The 16839-nt window shown below is 39.1% G+C and overlaps 1 long non-coding RNA gene across 2 annotated transcripts; it reads right to left on the bottom strand.

Annotated features, from left to right (window-relative positions):
• Positions 1-9762: 9762 nt before the first annotated feature.
• On the bottom strand, positions 9763-15340 carry LOC138113405 (uncharacterized). 2 transcript variants are annotated; one of them, XR_011152143.1, is made up of 4 exons: positions 15190-15340; positions 13919-13983; positions 12130-12201; positions 9763-10223 (listed from the first exon to the last, which is right to left on the bottom strand). It is a non-coding gene; the product is annotated as an uncharacterized lncRNA (long non-coding RNA). The 2 variants fall into 2 exon arrangements; XR_011152144.1 differs by lacking the exon at positions 12130-12201.
• Positions 15341-16839: the final 1499 nt, after the last annotated feature.

The following is a 16839-nucleotide window of genomic DNA, read 5'->3' on the forward strand; positions in this document are numbered from 1 at the left end:
CAAGTTGACTATTTTGGGATCTGAGGGTTGCAGGGTAATTGAGGTGGGAAACGGGCCCCAGGAGGTCTTGGGTCAGACTTCCTGTTCCAGAAGGGTCAACCCTGGGGTCTGACTCACTTGTGTGGGGCTTGATCCCCTTGGATCCTGCAAGCCTATGAGGTTGGAGGTGGGCAATCTTCTTCTCTCACTGACTGGTATCGTGGGGGAAAAGACTTTCTTCATAACTGCTCTGAGTCACTCTTCCTTAGTTTTGAAGGATTAGAGTGATAAATGAAAAGATGGAGGTGATGATGAGTCATTCATGGCCAAAAATAAAATTACCTTTGGATATTGTCTTGAAGAAAGGCAGCAAAGCTCATCCAGACCCCAGATTTATTTTTTGGCTGTTGTGACTAGCCATGGGAAACAATGCCTTGCACTTAAGGCTGATTTGTAGTGTTTTGCAAAGCAATTCTCAAACTGTAAATGCTAGGAAGGTTAATTTGATACAGAGTTAATGAAGAGACTCTATAACTCATCCTCCCTAATGTTAATCATTCAAAACATCTTACATCTTTACTTCTTAACTGACTACTGTCAATTACCATCTCTTAGAGATGCTGAATAGGTAATTTCTTGTATACTGATTCTTGTCAGTATTTTATAAAACAGTCAGCATCTCATTCAGAAAGCTTGAATTTGGAAAGAACAAAAAACCCTGTTAGAACAGATGGCTTCTGTGATTGACGCCCTAATGCACAGTTTCAACTCTGTCTAGTCACTTTAACAGGAAAGTGTTTTAAGGATTCACCAGTTGGCTTGTCAAATTAGCATCAGAGACCAGTTTGTAAATCATTTTGTGACCTGAGGGTGGATGAAGTATTGGCTAAAAGGAAACTTTTAACTTGAAGAGAAGCCTTTCCTGTGCTCTGGTATCACCTTTAGGCAGGGAGGTTGACCACCTGGAGCTGGCCTCTCCTCTGCGGGGTCTGCATCCTTTTACCATGAATTTATGGAGGTACCTACTGAGCTTCCATGAAAGAGCAGCAATTTGTGAGTCCTTAATGCCAGGGTCTGATGCCCCCACTATCCAACTACTGCCAAGATTTTGACTCCAGACCATCCCTAATGGAGGGCTGTTCAGAAAACCAAGTTTAACTGAACTGACAGTGGTGGGGTAACATCTTGCAGACAAGTATGTTCATTAAATCAATCATCAGATCCTTTGTGCTGCCTCCACCACTTTGTTCTCAGGAAATTGGACTTCTATATAAGTACTTGGCTTAGGTCAAATTCTATTTAGGTCTTTCCTTTGTGTGAAAAGTCTTTAGCAGCTAAAGAGAAAGGCAAGATGTGGCAAAGGAAAGGTGTGTCAAGCCATCTACTTCACTGAAAAAAGTGTTTAGGTGTTTACTCAATACAATTCTGAACTGTGAATAGTGCCAGAAGATTTGTCTGAATAAAATAAAACCTGTAAGAAATCCTGCCTCTTAGGGGATGTGGCTTTCCAGTTCCTCCTTAATTTTGAAGACAATATTTTTATGCCAATAATACATGCCTGAAGCGAGAGAACTGTAGAAACTGGAGAGAAAAATAAATGCAGAGGAGAAGAACAGGGAAATAGTTAGGGGTAGAGTGAAAAAGAGAAAATGTAAGCAAATAAAAAGGGAAGGGAAAAAGGGCAAAATAAAAAAAGTATTTCAAGTGATGGGAGATAGAGGGATGAGTAGGAGGTGGCAGGTTCAAAACAAACAAGCTCTGAAGTGTGGGATAAGCTTTGAAACCCCTGCTACAGGATGTTGGGAAAATTTGTACTCTCTCCATCACTTTTTCACAGTCAATATTATTTCCACATGCTGTACGTGTTCATCTTAGATGTCGTTAGCAGAGAGGAGAATATAAAAAGGCACAGTAAAGAGACTTTAAGTTCAAGTAGAAGCTGGACACATTCATTGAAGATTAGTCCCCTGTGGGTGTCTTACTACTTAGAAAGCACATCTGGTGGATTCTGGCTTGTTGGCATGGGATGGGCAGGGGCTTTGGCTTTTCCCTGCTCTTGGAGCTGGGATGTGGGATCTGGCACTGCTACTCTGGGCCTCTGTGGCTGTTCCTATGTCAGGGAAGAAAACCAGGCTGGCAGAAAAGCATGGTCTGTGGATGTTGCAAAAGAAACTTAGACCTCAAAATGCAGGATGCCAGCAGAGACAGAAGATTTCCAAAGGGTTAATATCCATTGCCTTTGCCTTCCTCATGGCCCTGGACTTGCCTGGTTTTCGTGTCTCTCCCACCCTCCCGATGCGGGGGTTTCCACCTCTCGCCGTCTTTCTGACATTGCTGAAAGCCATCATTCTCTGTGAGCACACTTTGTCCTGATGGCTCCCCAGGCAGGTATTATCCCTCACCACTCACTATTTAGACTTATGCTCTGCTCAAGTATAGTTTTTACTAATCTGCTTCACTCTGAGGAATTCCTAATATTTCTCTAGAGCATATGCAAGGATTTCTTTGGAAAGATGAGCATAAGGTGCATCTCTGTTCAGATGAGCTTGAACTGCACGATTGAGCTGTGTGAAATGGTCATTTGGAATGAGAGGTGCTTGTTAAAATTGCTGTTTGCTTGATGCCATAAGGCTGTGCTGCTGGGATTTCCAGCAGAACCTCAGCACAGGGCCTGTGCTGTACATCCTCAGCAGATCCAGGAAACTGGATCCAGCATCATTCCCTTACAAACTGTGCTTGGTTGACCCCCTGCAGAGGTGTGAGGTGGTACAGGAGAGTGGGTGCACAGCCCTGGGTTAGGGTGAAAAGTACTCAATTTGTGACTTTCTGAATCATAATTTTGTTTATTCCCTGTTAGTAGACCCGCTCCCTTTTTATGTATCTTTTCCTAAGGAAAACATGTCAGTCCAAATCCTTTTCTCCCTCTTGTAGCTTTCACAGGTGTGCAAGGTGTTGCCTTGCAAGCAATGGCCAAGCTTTCCTTTAGTCTGATCAGTTTTTTGGTTGGTGAATTAATGAAAATTAATGAACACATTATATATAAATTTTAAAAGTACTCCTATGGTGCTTTGCAAATGTCACCTCTGGTTAGACTGAGAAGAATTTTACAATGCTCCGAATACACTGAAATGTATTCCAGAGTTCCATATCTAAAATGCGATCAAAATTGAGAGATTATATGTGCCCATAAACAGAAATACTTTTATCTGCTTCTCAAAGATAATTTTATATAATTTAATATATATGGGATATAATGATAAACTGGGTGCTTAATTTCAAATCTGAAATGATAAAACCCCACACAGTTTTAAAGTGAATAATCTGTGTAAATTGGCAGTTTGTAATCCTTTCTAGCCACTTCTTTGAGCCAGCATTGCACCACAGACACAGCTTATCACCCATTGCATAAAGGAATTAAGTCAGTTTTACTGACAGTATAGGGGACTATTTACCTCCGACAAAATTACAAGGTAATAAATACAAGTAATGTCAAAGTTTAACTACCCAAACCATTGTTAATTACCCATTTCCAGATGATTATTAGAAGAAAAAAGAAATAAAAAAATTACTTTTTCTCTGCATGAAGTGCTTCTAAGAAACTTGAAGTGAGAATAGTATAAGAGTGCCTCCAAGTGGCATCTATTTAAATTCCACTTCAGAAAAACAGTTGAAGCAAGCTTTAGGAATTAGTTCACAAAACCAAGTTAAACAAATCCTGCCTTTTTTTTTGTCCCTCTTAGTCCATTTCATTCTTTACACCACTATAGGTGTTTACGTGTACTGGTCAGTGGGGATTGCTGTGTCATTAGGAAACCACAAGAGAAGGGTACTTAATCTAAATCACTGTTCTTAGAGGCTTGGCTTTATATCCTACCTTTGCAGATGTAATCTGCAGATTAATTTTAATGGTTAAATTAAATTTATTGACGCATCATGTCACGGCATTGGTGTTTCCTGGGAACTACTGCTTTGAAAAAATTCTTTTTCCTTTGGTTTTGTGGTGCTTCCTGCTAAAGGGTCTCCAGCAGAGCCAGCCTCTGACCCACACGCCCCACAGGTTCTCTGCTACATCACTGCTGTGGATGTGCTTGCAGGGAGAAAGGGGAGGCTGTGCAATGGGGAAACTTTTTACTGTAGGACTGAAGGTAAATGGAGAGACTCAGAGAAAGGGAAGATGTATGGACCCAGTGAGCTGTGATCTGGTAGTGCTGAAAGAACTGGAAGAGTCTGTGCCCTCACTCACACAGGCCAGTGGCTTTCACGGGCACAGTCATGTGCTGGAAAACCCCAGGAAAAGAGAGAAGTGCATTGCCCTGTGCTCTTGGAGTTCTGGGCTTTGGAGAGACCAAAGGAGCATTTTAATACAAGCCTCTCTTGGTTCTGAAACTCATTAGAACGAGAAGAAAATCTTCAAAACCTACAAAAGAAAGGTGAGGTCTGGAACTGGCTGTCTCTGGAGGTCATGGAGACAGACAGCATCAGCCTGTTCAAAAAGGGTTAGAAAAATCCATGGACAGCAAGTCCATAAAAATATACTGATGGAAAGGAACAGGCAGAGATGTCTGCAAAAATGTCCCTAATCCAGGAAATGCGGATGTTGGAGAAGGCTGTGAACCACAGGAAGTCATGCAGGCTCTCCCAGCTGGATTAGATGGATCAAAGGTCTCACCTAGTAGGGAACTTTTTGCCATTAAAAGAGATTGTTGAAGACAATTGATTACAGAATGGTTCCTTTTCTTTTTTTTTCTCCTCTGTACTAAAAAATTTGTAACTGTAGTCCTGAAGTTTTAATCACCAAAGATGAAAATAACTCCTATAAAGGAGACTTTATGTGGAAATTTAAGAATAACACCACATTATACATGAGAACAAACCTACAAGCTTCATGAGCTTCATGAGTTTTTTTCTCACAGGTGTCTCAAGTTATTGTATCCTTTTTAAGAAGGAGATAACTTGATATCTGGGAGAAAATAACTGTCTGAGAAACCTATGAATTTAAATTATCTTGCATGATTGACAGGTTTTAACACCCACAACTAATATGGAGCTACTTGATGGCAGACTTCACAGTTTACAGATAGATTAAAAGGAGGCAGGAAGCTTGTTCTTACTTTAAAGCGAGCCTGTGTAGCATATATCCAGTGTTCCTTTGAACAAGCAATCTGCTTTTGAGAGAGAAAATCCGCTGATATACATATAAGAACAAGGGAAAATAAAAGTCACTGTTGCACATGTTGGTTTGTGGTTTTGTAGAGGTCTTTATAAAGACAGCAGCATTTAGCAACATCTATTTTTACAAGTCTGTCTACACATTAAAGAGTGGAAACTTAGGTTTAGACATGCAATTAATAACAACAATAATCCAGCCTGGGAAAACACAAGCACAAATATCCGGTGTTTGTAACCTGTGTTGAGATTTCCCTTTGCTCCAAATGAATGCCTGCTCTTCTTTTTTTTCCTGACTGTTGTCTGTATCAATCCAAAGATTGTTGTTCTTTTTGTTATTTTTTTTTCTTTTTTGCCCTTTTTTTTTTTTCTTTTTAAAGATAAATCATGTTTAGCTCACTTCGAGGTTTGAGCATGAAATACTTTCAATAGTGATTTGCAGTTTAGTAATCCTTGGAATGGCTTTGTTGGAGAAAAGAGCTTTGTCAGAGATCAGTGTGCAGGAAACAGAGATTTAAGAGACTAGCTGAAAGAGTGGGGAAGTTTGGGAAAGCATATCTGAACCACCTATCTGAGAGGAAAATGGTAAATGAGAAAAAGCACTGGCAGAATTTTCTCAGATCATAATATGCAGTTTATGCAGCTGGCACATAATTATAGAATGGTTTTCAGGCTGGAAGGGACCTTAAAGATCCTCTAGTTCCAGTCCCCTTGCTGTGGGCAGAGACGCATTCCAGTTATTCTAGAATAACTCCAGACCTTGATCCATAGGAAGAACAAAGCATGTTAAACATGGGCAGGCAGAACTGAGCTGACAGGAGCTGAAGTGTGTTGGAAAGAATGTGTGCTATTTACCACTGCCATGGAGAGTATTGCCCCAAATTCCCAGCATGTTAAAATTATTTTCACAGAAAAATAGACCCCTATTTTTGCCAATTGACTCTCTTAGTTCTTTGCAGTGAGGTAGTGATGAGACAGCTGCATCTCAGGCTTGATGCAGTAGATATTTTGCAAGGAAAATACTATTTTTCTTGTAAATTTTGAAGTAATTTTTCACTTCTTCCTTTTCAAGTCCCCTTCAAGAAGCATCTGCTGGTATCACCCCGTGCTCACGATGCAGTGACAAGCCAGGGAATACACCAGAGCCAAGATGGTGACATAGCTGATGGCAGTGGCCATGGCAATGGTTTGACATTTTATTTAAAACCTTTAAGCACAATGAATCATAAGAGCTTTGGGCCAGATCCAGTACAGCTGATTTAAGACGATGGGATTTATGCCCTGTCAGCACTTGTCTCGGTATGCCTTGGAGGACAAGAGTTTTCTGCTGGATTATTGTCTAATTAAAATTACTGCAGAAAGAGAGAGAATTGGTTTCCCAGTGGTTAGAAAACAGGGAAGACAGCCCACCCATTTGAAGTTATCAGATCTTGCCCTTCAAACTATCATGGAAGAGGGAAGCATTTTTACCATCTCTCAAAGAACAAAAAGCAAAGAGATTTTTGTGATGGTTGCTCTCCATCTCCAACCACTGAGAAAATCACTCCTCTAGCTTTTAAATCTTTTTATTTCAAAAGATTGTCTTCTAACCACCTGTATCTCTATAATCTTACCAAAAAGCAGTTGCTCAGAAATGCTTCAGAAGGTAATAATTCAGAATTAGGTAACTTTAGAGAACATCTCTACCTCGGAAGTATAGAATGAGTTTAATTTTTGTTTTGCAGACAAATTAATGTTAGGTCATAGTTTGGAGAAAGTGTTGCTTGTAGCTCTTCTGCTAGAAAATTATGAAATAGCATTGCCAGCATGATTCAACATTAGTCAGGAGTGACACCATTGCCAGTAAAAAGTGACTCAGGCTCTACCATGTGTTACAGAGGAAATGGACCTCTAATTCTGAAATACCACTTAGAAGTACAATAACTGACAGGTCACTGCAGTCAGGGATGCATTTTTCCCCCAGGCAAATAGAAATGTAAAGATAAGTTAAAAGCCTGAAGAAATAGTTAAAAGTATCCTTATGAAAAATAGTGGTCCCTTGATGTTTTAAGGCAAACCTCTAAGTGTAGGAAATAGCAATAGATTGCCTTTCTTCCAGATTTTCTTTAATGATCCATTCTCTCAGACAAAGGGAGAAACCTCATTTCTTCTCCCAAAGAAATCAGTGACTCAGGTCAGTCTCTCCCTGGATTATCTCTGAAGGTTCCTGGTTCCTCCATGAAGATGAGTGGAAGTTTCAGGCCTGTGATTTCTCTCCAGCAGTGCCCTTGACTTCAAGTGAAGCTTGACTTCATCTTCCATTTTCTGTTCAGCCCTTCTGTTTGTTTTACTCTCAGGAGCCTCTAAGGGTTGAAGGGTGGATATTTCCCCTGCCATGGCACAAGGGCTCTGGCAAGGTCAGATGTGGCTTGTGCAGAGTTCTGGAGGCAGCCCTGAGAGCCAGACTGGTCAGTCACCCCCTCTCTCTTGAAGAGGAATTACTGATATTTTAAGGAGTGCTCAAACCACTCTCCCAGGTTTTCTCTTGTTTTGTCAGGTCTGTAGAGGATGAACGATTCATAGGTTAGAATAAGAATCACTGAGATTGGAAAAGACCTCTAAAATCACTGAGTCCAGTCATTAACCCAGCACCAAGTTCACACTCAACCTTGTCTCCAAGTGCCACTTCTCTCTTTTGAACACTTCCAGGAATGGAGATATCACTGCTCCCCTGGGCAGCCTGTTCCTATTCCACCTATTCAGAAGACATCTCTTCCTAAAGAGAAATCCACTCTAGCAGTTCGCTTAGACAGTCCCACACATTCCATGCCTTCCCATATCATCTCAGGTCTACCAGTTTGTGACCATCTGCTCGTGCTGTTTGCATCTATATTTATTTGTGTGTGTTTATGTTGGTGGATACATCTAACATAGGCACCTTTTCCTGAAGTGACACCGCCCGAAACACGGCAGCAGGAGCCTCAGTTGTTGAGATAATTCTCACCCACCAGTGTGGAGGAAGAACTGGTCCTAGTCCGTTGCTATAGCAATTTTCAGATGTGTGAATGTGGCTTAATAGTGTCATCCTGGAGCACTATAAATCTAAAGTAATGCCTGCCAAACTATTACATTCTGAAAATTCCATACTAAGGGAGTTAATAAAATTGATATGTGTGCAAATGGCATTTATAAGTTGCACATTACCAATACTGTGCTCGGTCCCATTCCAATAAAAATCAGTTGCAAAACTCTCGTTGACTTTATGGTGTTCAAGGCCCAACATCCAACTGTGATTAAGTATGCAGTCTTGACAATTCAATGAAGAAAAGATAAAAAGCAACATTGCTATGGAAAACAAATCTTCTTGTCTGTTTATCAACATATGTGTTCAAAATCTTCCATGGTTAAATAATACATCAATAATATTATAACTGGAAATGAAAAAAGCAAGCATCAAACTAAAATCTTCGATGCATAATCCTGTACGAGATGATGAAAACCAGAGCCCAATATAGCTGTCTAATAAAATCTGCTAGGTGTATAAAATATGTGTACTTCTCTACTATATGACTTTTTAATTAATACTAAATCATTTATTGTTATAATTAGCATGGTTAAATAATAATCTCCAGCAAATTTGTAAAATATCCACTAACAACGCTTCTGCAGTTTTTATATAATAGTGTAGTGAGACCAAAAGGGATTTAAAAACATGTTCAGTCCATGTCAGTTTTAAGGTAAATGCAAATCACCTCAATTGTTCAGAAACCAATAATATTATGGGCTATTGGTGTGGAAGAGGGACAAAACTAAGGGCACAGTACATTAGGCTGCCACATCTCTGGGGTCTGTTTATAAACAGAGAGCCCAACCAAGCAGAAATAATAGAATGAGTTGTGTTTTTCTTCTTTTCTTGTGCATAGTTTTTAAGTAGAAGAGAACTCTGTTGTATCTTTTTCATAGCTAAGGGGTGTTACTCCTTGTTAGTTTCTTTAGAGTAACTACTTTACCTGTATGGCACTCAGAAGTTTGCACTCTGTAACTGAGATGTGGCAGGGATGGTGTTCCCTCCTTATGAAGTTGCTGGTGCTCACAGCACTGCGCCTCCAGGACAGCGCTGTGAGAGCATCCCAGGCTGTGCTAAGGCACTGTCAGTAGGCAGGGATGGGGATTAGCTGGAACTAATGACTATTTTCTGTAGCTTTATGGGTAAAAAAGGTTATTTGTGTTCTTGCACAATGTGTTCAGTCATGTTTCCATACAGTGAATATTGCTGTGTCACCAACCGAATTTTTCAGATCATAGAACCATAGAATGGTTGGGGTTGGAAGGAATCTTAAAAATCTTCCAGTTCCAATTCCCTGCCATGGGCAGGGACAATTTCCACTAGGAGGTGCAAGACTTGTGATTTTAATTCAAGAATCTAAGAAAAAACAATTTTATCCCTTTCTGTACATCAGCCTACCCCACACTGCAACTTTATGTTAAACTACCAGACAACCAATATATTTATTATGTATCAGGGTCATTCTTTGTTGCAGCAATCAAAAACTTTAAATAAAAAAAAATAAAAAAAAGAAGACACTGAAAGACTGAAATATTCTGAAGAGATACTTTTAATTATATGAACTTGATCCTGTCTTTTAAAATTATCTGTCAATGCATCATGGTTGCTTTGCAGTGTTTGCTTTGCAGGGGATGGAAATTGAGGACATGGCTCTTGTTGCAGTGGAAAATGAATTCAGAAAAGAACAGCACAAGGCAAGGGGCAGAAATGCTGTGACCACCAATCCTTCACCAGGGAGGTCCAGGGGCACCAGAGTGGGGGTGTCTGCAGCAGGAAGTGAGGAACTTCATCTCAGGAAACCTGGAAAGATTTTGCAGCAATTTCAGCAGGAATTGTCTGCCAAGTTGTGTGGTTTAGTTCGTGCTCTGCAGTTCACATGCATAACACAGATTTGCTTTCACTTTGTTTTCCCTTCTCGTCTTCTCTCCCAGCTAAGCATAAACCTCAGTCTCCCTTTGTTTCTCCAGAATTGGTTGGAGCTCCTTTCCAGCAATTATTCAGATGTGAAGCAGTTCAGCATAGCAAAGTTAAGCTATAAAAATAACAGCACAGACAGGAAAAATATTGCATGATGGATTCTGATCTCCTGTGTTTTAACATTAATCACAGTATTGATTTTAACAGGGATGACTTCTCAGCATAGTGACTGTAGCTGCTTTTTTTCCTCCTTATTTTACTGTGGCTGATTAGTTTCTGTCTGATGTCCAGTGTAGACCCATCCTCTGGAGAGAGCACTTTCAGAAATACTTCTATTTTTTTCCTTAGTAAAATAATTACTTGAAGAGATTAGACCTAATAAGTGCAGTTGAGTCAGCTTGTGTTCTTATTGGATTATAATGCAAAATTAAAAGATAGCAAATTCAGGATATATTTATCTAAGAGGCCCGCTGCAATGCATGCCCATAAACTGTAGATGATTTCAGTTCAAATAATGTGGGAAAAAATGTTGCAGGAAAATATTAGGCTGTGACATAGGTCACTTTTCTGTTCATCCATGATCCTTGTTAAGCCTTCTTTTTTTAATTTTTTTTTTGTTTGTTTAAGATTGTTCTAGGAAACGTCACAGTTTCAACTACTATTGACTTCAGTGGCTCAAAATCTTTATATTTGAGCTGGAGTTGGATAATCAGATACTGCTATCTGCAGGTCTAATTGCAGCTTTGCCTCTAGCCCCTGATATTTCTGCATTCCCTGTACTCCATTGCTTTGGGACAATTTTGCAGTTCAGCAGATCCTTTGGGGATGGGTGTCACCAATCAGATGCCCAAGGCTGGGGGATGGATGCAGGATATGGTCCTGTCAGTGGCAGTGCCAGCTTAAACTGAGTGCTAGCAATGATTTCTGTGGATGTGAGATTTGCTGATATGCATTAGGGTAAGTTTGTGCCAAAAACCTGTTAACCCCAAAAAATAGGAATGGGGAACTGACTGGGAACTGAGAGAGCTGAGAGGATACACAGAGCCATGCTGGATCTAGCAGTGAGTTCTGGGACAGCTCCCTCATCTTTAAATGTTTACATCTCTATGTTTGTTGTAGAAAATGACTCTGAAGGTGATAGTTCTTCATAAACTACTAACATTTCACGTCCTTTACTATAAGAACAACTGCAACCAACTTTGGCAAGGTGTATTTTATCACTATTAAGGATGCCCATCTCTGTTAGTTCTTCTGCTGCCTAATCACCAGTCTAAATATTCCTGCAAATGTGTCTTGGCTTCCTTGAACTGGTACTTCAATCTCCAGAAAACTATTTTTCTTGATCTAATGTGCAATTCTCATTCAATCAGGGGTGGCTGGGCTTGACTTTGTGACCTCTTGAATGCAGTAAAATCACAAGAGTAATGCTTAATGACACATAGGGCTGAAAAGATATTTTTAAGATTTGCAGGGCTGTTACTTTCTCAATTTCAAATTTATCAGACAATTAAAATAATTAAATATTCAGTCTCTGTTTAACTTAACAGAGAGGTTGGGCCTACTTAACAGACTTTATTAAGCTCACAGGTCAAAATTAATTTGTTAAAACTACTCAAGGCAAGAGATTTGTCCTGTAATACATCTATTTAATGCTGGTCTACAATGAAGCCACATACCAGATTTCTAATTCAATGCTTACCAGTCTTTAGAACATTGTTTCAATCCATTTTACTGAGTAAATTTGACTGGGGCAAAATCAAATAACAAAGACAAATTAGTTGCATCTTCTGTTAATCATTGATTATAAATTAGACATGCTAGCTCAACTGAAATGTCTCCGAGGATGTGAATATTAGAGTTAATTGTTTAATTTGGAAAGGAGCTAGAAAGTTTGTTTCCATTTGTACTGGTTGTAATCCTTTGAGATTAAGGTATTTGGACTGTCTCTTTACTCAGTAAGTGGCACTGTCTTTCAAACACTCCCTGAGCTCATGGACCACTGTTTAGAGAGGAATGGGTACCTGGACAGCCAATGTGTTTTTTCACTCTCAGGGTGACTCTGATTTCTTGGTGTGCTCTCCATGATCACACTTCTTGCATAGAAATATTACACAGAAAAATGCTTAGTTACTATTTAAAGATACTCCAGACATTTATTTCAACTACCTTGAAAGTTCTACTTAGGAAAATAATGCTTTAATTCTGTGTTAATATATGCCTAACACCATGGAAATCAGGTTCTTGGTTGATAGCCATGGGTGGTACTCTGTTATAAATTAAAACACATACTTTATATATAATTTCTATATATAATATACAAATCCTTTAAATTTATATAATTTTATAATTTATAAATATTATAGTAATTATAATGGCTATAATAGTTTATATTATTTAGCTTTTCATAGAATCATAGAATGTTTTGGGTTGGAAGGGACCATAAAAATCATCTTGGTCCACTTCCCTGCCATGGGCAGGGACACCTTCCATTATCCCAGATTGCTCAGATCCCCATCCAGCCTGGCCTTGGACAGTTTCAGGGATGGGGCAGCCACAGCTTCTCTGGACAACCTCTGCCTCATCACCCTAAAGCAAAGAATTTCTTCAGTCCTTTTGTATTTGTATAGTTTGTATGCAATATATAAAATGTATCTATCTTTTGTAATTGTTACAACAATTTTAAACCCAGTTAATTGGGGTTTCTTATAGTTCCTGCTTCAAAGACTTAGTCTTCCTCCAATCTTTTAATTAATAATAGAAGGCTCTTGGAAACACTACTGGATGCATGTTGAGCATTCATCCATAAAATTTTAATGACAGGAGTGATAGCCAACTATGGAAAAAAAAAACTTTGAGGAGTCTTTAATGCAAAGATATGGTGGTGACTTTGTTGACTCAAGAGTTCAGTCTGGGAAAGCAGAGAAAGGGGTGCATCAAAATGAGGCCCATCACCAATTCAGTGGCAAACTCATGGGACAGACCTTTTCCTTAGCAGTTGATATGAAAAAATTCTCTGAGGAATTTTATGAAGAGCATTTATCTCTACGCATCCCAGAGGAATGGTGTAATAATAATAATAAGTAATAATAATGATAATGGAGCTCAGAAAGGAGAAGAGGCAGCAGCAAGAATCAGGAATATTATTTAGATGAACTTTACCCTTTGGTAAATAGCAAACTTCTCCCCTTTTCCTCTGCTGTTTATGGCAGTGTTTAGATGAGCGTGTGCTGTAGGCTGACATGTCACCTCTGTGTGCCGGCCTGCCAGGACACACCACTTATAATTTTTTAAGGCATGTCTCTATAAATGCCATATATTCTCTAAACAGCTGTATATTAGGACAAAAAAAATTTGGAGCACCATTTATCCTGCTGTATAGATGGAGGCACATGCCGCCCATTAAACCCAGGGAAGGGGCTTTGTTCTTTTTGTGAAACGCAACAAGCCAGAGGATTTCATGAAAGCAACAAATTGTTTGTTTGATTGACATCATGTTTAAGACTTTTTTCCAAATATTTTTCTGTTCTGCAAAATACAGCTTCGGTTTTACAAGTGCAGCTTAGACTCAGCCTGTAATTGAAAGATGTTGAAGGTAATGAAATGCATTTTTGATGAGCTGTGAATGTTTTTACAGTGCAAGGGGGAACACGACCCCATTGAGGGTGGATGTGGCTGGAGCAAGTGAGTTGGGGTCAGGAGCTGCAGGTGACAGCAGGACCAGCTGCAATCAATGGCCTTCTCTAAAAATTGCTGATATTGAGACAAAAGGCATTTAAGCACATCATTTAAATGCTTTCAGTAAATGCTTACCTCAGAGTAAAGTGACTACATATTTAACACCATTCACAGATGCCTTCCTGGGCTGGTGCCTAAACCTGAGGGGAAAAGAGATTAAACAATGCTTCTAATGGCAAGAAATACTGTCTTAGTGAAATCAATATAAATATTGGAATAATCCTCACAGGGAAGTGGTGGATTCACCAATGCTGGACACTTCTAAGAGTCATCTGGACAGGCTGCTGGGCCATGTCTAGGACGTGTCTTTGCCAAGACAGGTTGGACCGGATGATCCTTGAGGTCCCTTCCATCCTGGTATTCTATGATTTATTTTGGCATTTCAAATTATTATAATGATCAGAATGAACAAGCAAGTTTAGAAAGCATAACCTATCAGTGCTATGATAAATTGGATGGGCTTCAGAATATCTGGTCAGCCTTTCTGGTGATTTATGAATGTCAGAGGCCTAATAACTGAAAGAAATTGGTTGTGTCTTTCTATCTGATCATGTTTGCTGTGCTTTGTGGTTTAAAATAAACTGTGCATTTGTATCAGGATTACAAAACATTGAACTTAGCACAGAGATAAATCTTTTTGATGTAATTTTCCTCCATTTTTGGCTACTTTCCACACAAGCTTCTCCAACTCAAAATCCCATAAAGGCTTTCTATCACAGTACCTATATGTTTACTTCTGTATCACATTAATTTTTTCTTTATCGTGTGCTTCTTGAAATGTACATCTCTGTTTCCTACACACTCTGATACTCTAATCACCTCCAACAGCAACAGAAATATAACTATATAACAAGCACATATGATATAAAAAATAATAATGAAAGGGGAGACATGACACTGAAGGTACCTGCATCTCCTCCAGTGTACGTGCTCAAACACAAAGCTAGATAAAATGGGTTTTACCCAAGCTGTGGACAATACAAAATAAACTGAGTGGAAGATTTCTCTGCATTTCTGGTAGTGAATATCATGATTACTGACAATTACTCAAGAGTCAGTCAAAGGACTAAAGGGTTTGATAATGCTGTTTCCTTGCAAAAGGTCTTTCTCATAACTTTTGCAGGAGTATCTCACTGGCAGCCATTAATTCCATCCTAGTAGTTTTTGCATATAAATTTTAATATGATATTAAGCAATATGTGAATTATATTCAACCTACCACGGTGTAGACTCTAGCAGAGCGCAAAATACGTGATCTAGTATGTACTAGTTTGAAAACAAACCAGTGGGAGATCACAAGTCAGAATTATAATTTAATAGGAAAATTAAAATAAATGCAATAGTACCAGAACACTGACAGAGTCAGGATACAACCTGACACCCTGTCAGTCAGGGTGGTGGTAACAGTCCAGATGAAGTGGTCCGGTTGAGGTGGTGATCCTGTAGAAGGGTCTGGTCTTCACCTGAAGGCCCAGTGGTAGCTCTTGTCCTTTGGGACTCCAGTAAGTAAGGGCTCCTTGTGCTGTTCCAAACTCCAGATTATATCCCGGTGGGAATGCTTGGCTCCTCCCCCTGGGCGGAGCATCTCACAATGGGATGATGTAATGGTGTGGGTGCTGGATGGGCCATTAACAGAGGTGGACCCTCCGAGGGAGTTATCAGGGATGAGTCATGGTAGGAGATAATGAGCACTGCCCCACCTGCTTGAACAGCTGGTGAAGATGATAATAGAACACATGCTATTGGCTGCATCTTACATTGTAACCTAGGTCACAGCACTTAAACAAAATTACTTCTTTATAAACCTTGAGAAGGTGGATTTTTTAAAAAAAAATTTAATTTAAATTTAGCGCCCGAGAAGAGTTAGTTGGGGTCATTTTCACCCTGTTGCAAAATTGGATTAGATAACAGTCCTCTGTCTAGACTGGAAAATGTCACTACAATAGTGCTGAACTCTGGAATGAAAATTACATAATTGCAGCCAGGAGATATTTTAGTCTTTGCAATATAGGTGTTGTGAAATCAACATCAAAATGGGAGTTAAATCTGACCGCATTGTGTCATCTTCCCTACCTCTTAAATTTTGAGGATTTTGCATAAAGTTTGTATTATTTTTTATGTATTCCTCGTAACCTGATATGCTCTGCCACACTGGCACTTTTCAGGAACTGAGATTATTTCTATAGCTTCATGAAGATCGGCCCCATATAATCATGTCACACCATAACAGGTCTCCATAAGATGTGTTATTTTCACTTTTCTGCACAAAGTTGAAGCTGATCCCCACCCTCCTCCATAAATTAGACACAAAGCCTTCAGGAAATCAAACTGAATAATCAAGCACTTAATAAAAAATGCATGATGGTACATCAGCCTGTTATCAACTTGAAAGAAAAAGCAGTATAAAGTGCCCAGACAATAATAATTTTTATTAATATAAACATTAATGCTAACTTCAGCCTCATTGTACTTCTGAGTTGTTTAAACCCTTTTACCAGATTAAGCTTTCTTCAAACCTTTCTGACAAACTACTTTGTAAAAAAAAGCCACACGAGTTGATAAATGATTATGAACAAACCGATTATGAACGTGAAGTGAAATTAGGTCATGTCAAAGATATCTGTTCCATGCACACTTGTAAATATTTATCACAACCTCACTGGTAGGTCCCAATGAGCAAGGTGATTCCAGATATTTCTGCCCCCCACTTGCAATTCTTTGTTTTAAAACAGAGAAAAGAGAAAGACATAATCTCTCAAAAGATTTTTTTACTTTTTCAGTAGAAGAATCTTTCTGTATTTCTTCCAGCAAGGAAGATAAGGACAAAGCATTTAGAATTTTATGTGGTGATTTATGATAAAAAAACCCAAACAAATAAACAAACAAAAAACAAACATATGCCCTCCCAACAAAAAAACAAACCAAACCCCAGAATTATTCAGCTTACTTTGACAGTGAAAAATGGAATTTAAGTCATTGAAAAGTCATTGCTGTTT

This window comes from Aphelocoma coerulescens, chromosome 7 (genome assembly GCF_041296385.1).
Source record: "Aphelocoma coerulescens isolate FSJ_1873_10779 chromosome 7, UR_Acoe_1.0, whole genome shotgun sequence".
NCBI lineage: Eukaryota > Metazoa > Chordata > Aves > Passeriformes > Corvidae > Aphelocoma > Aphelocoma coerulescens.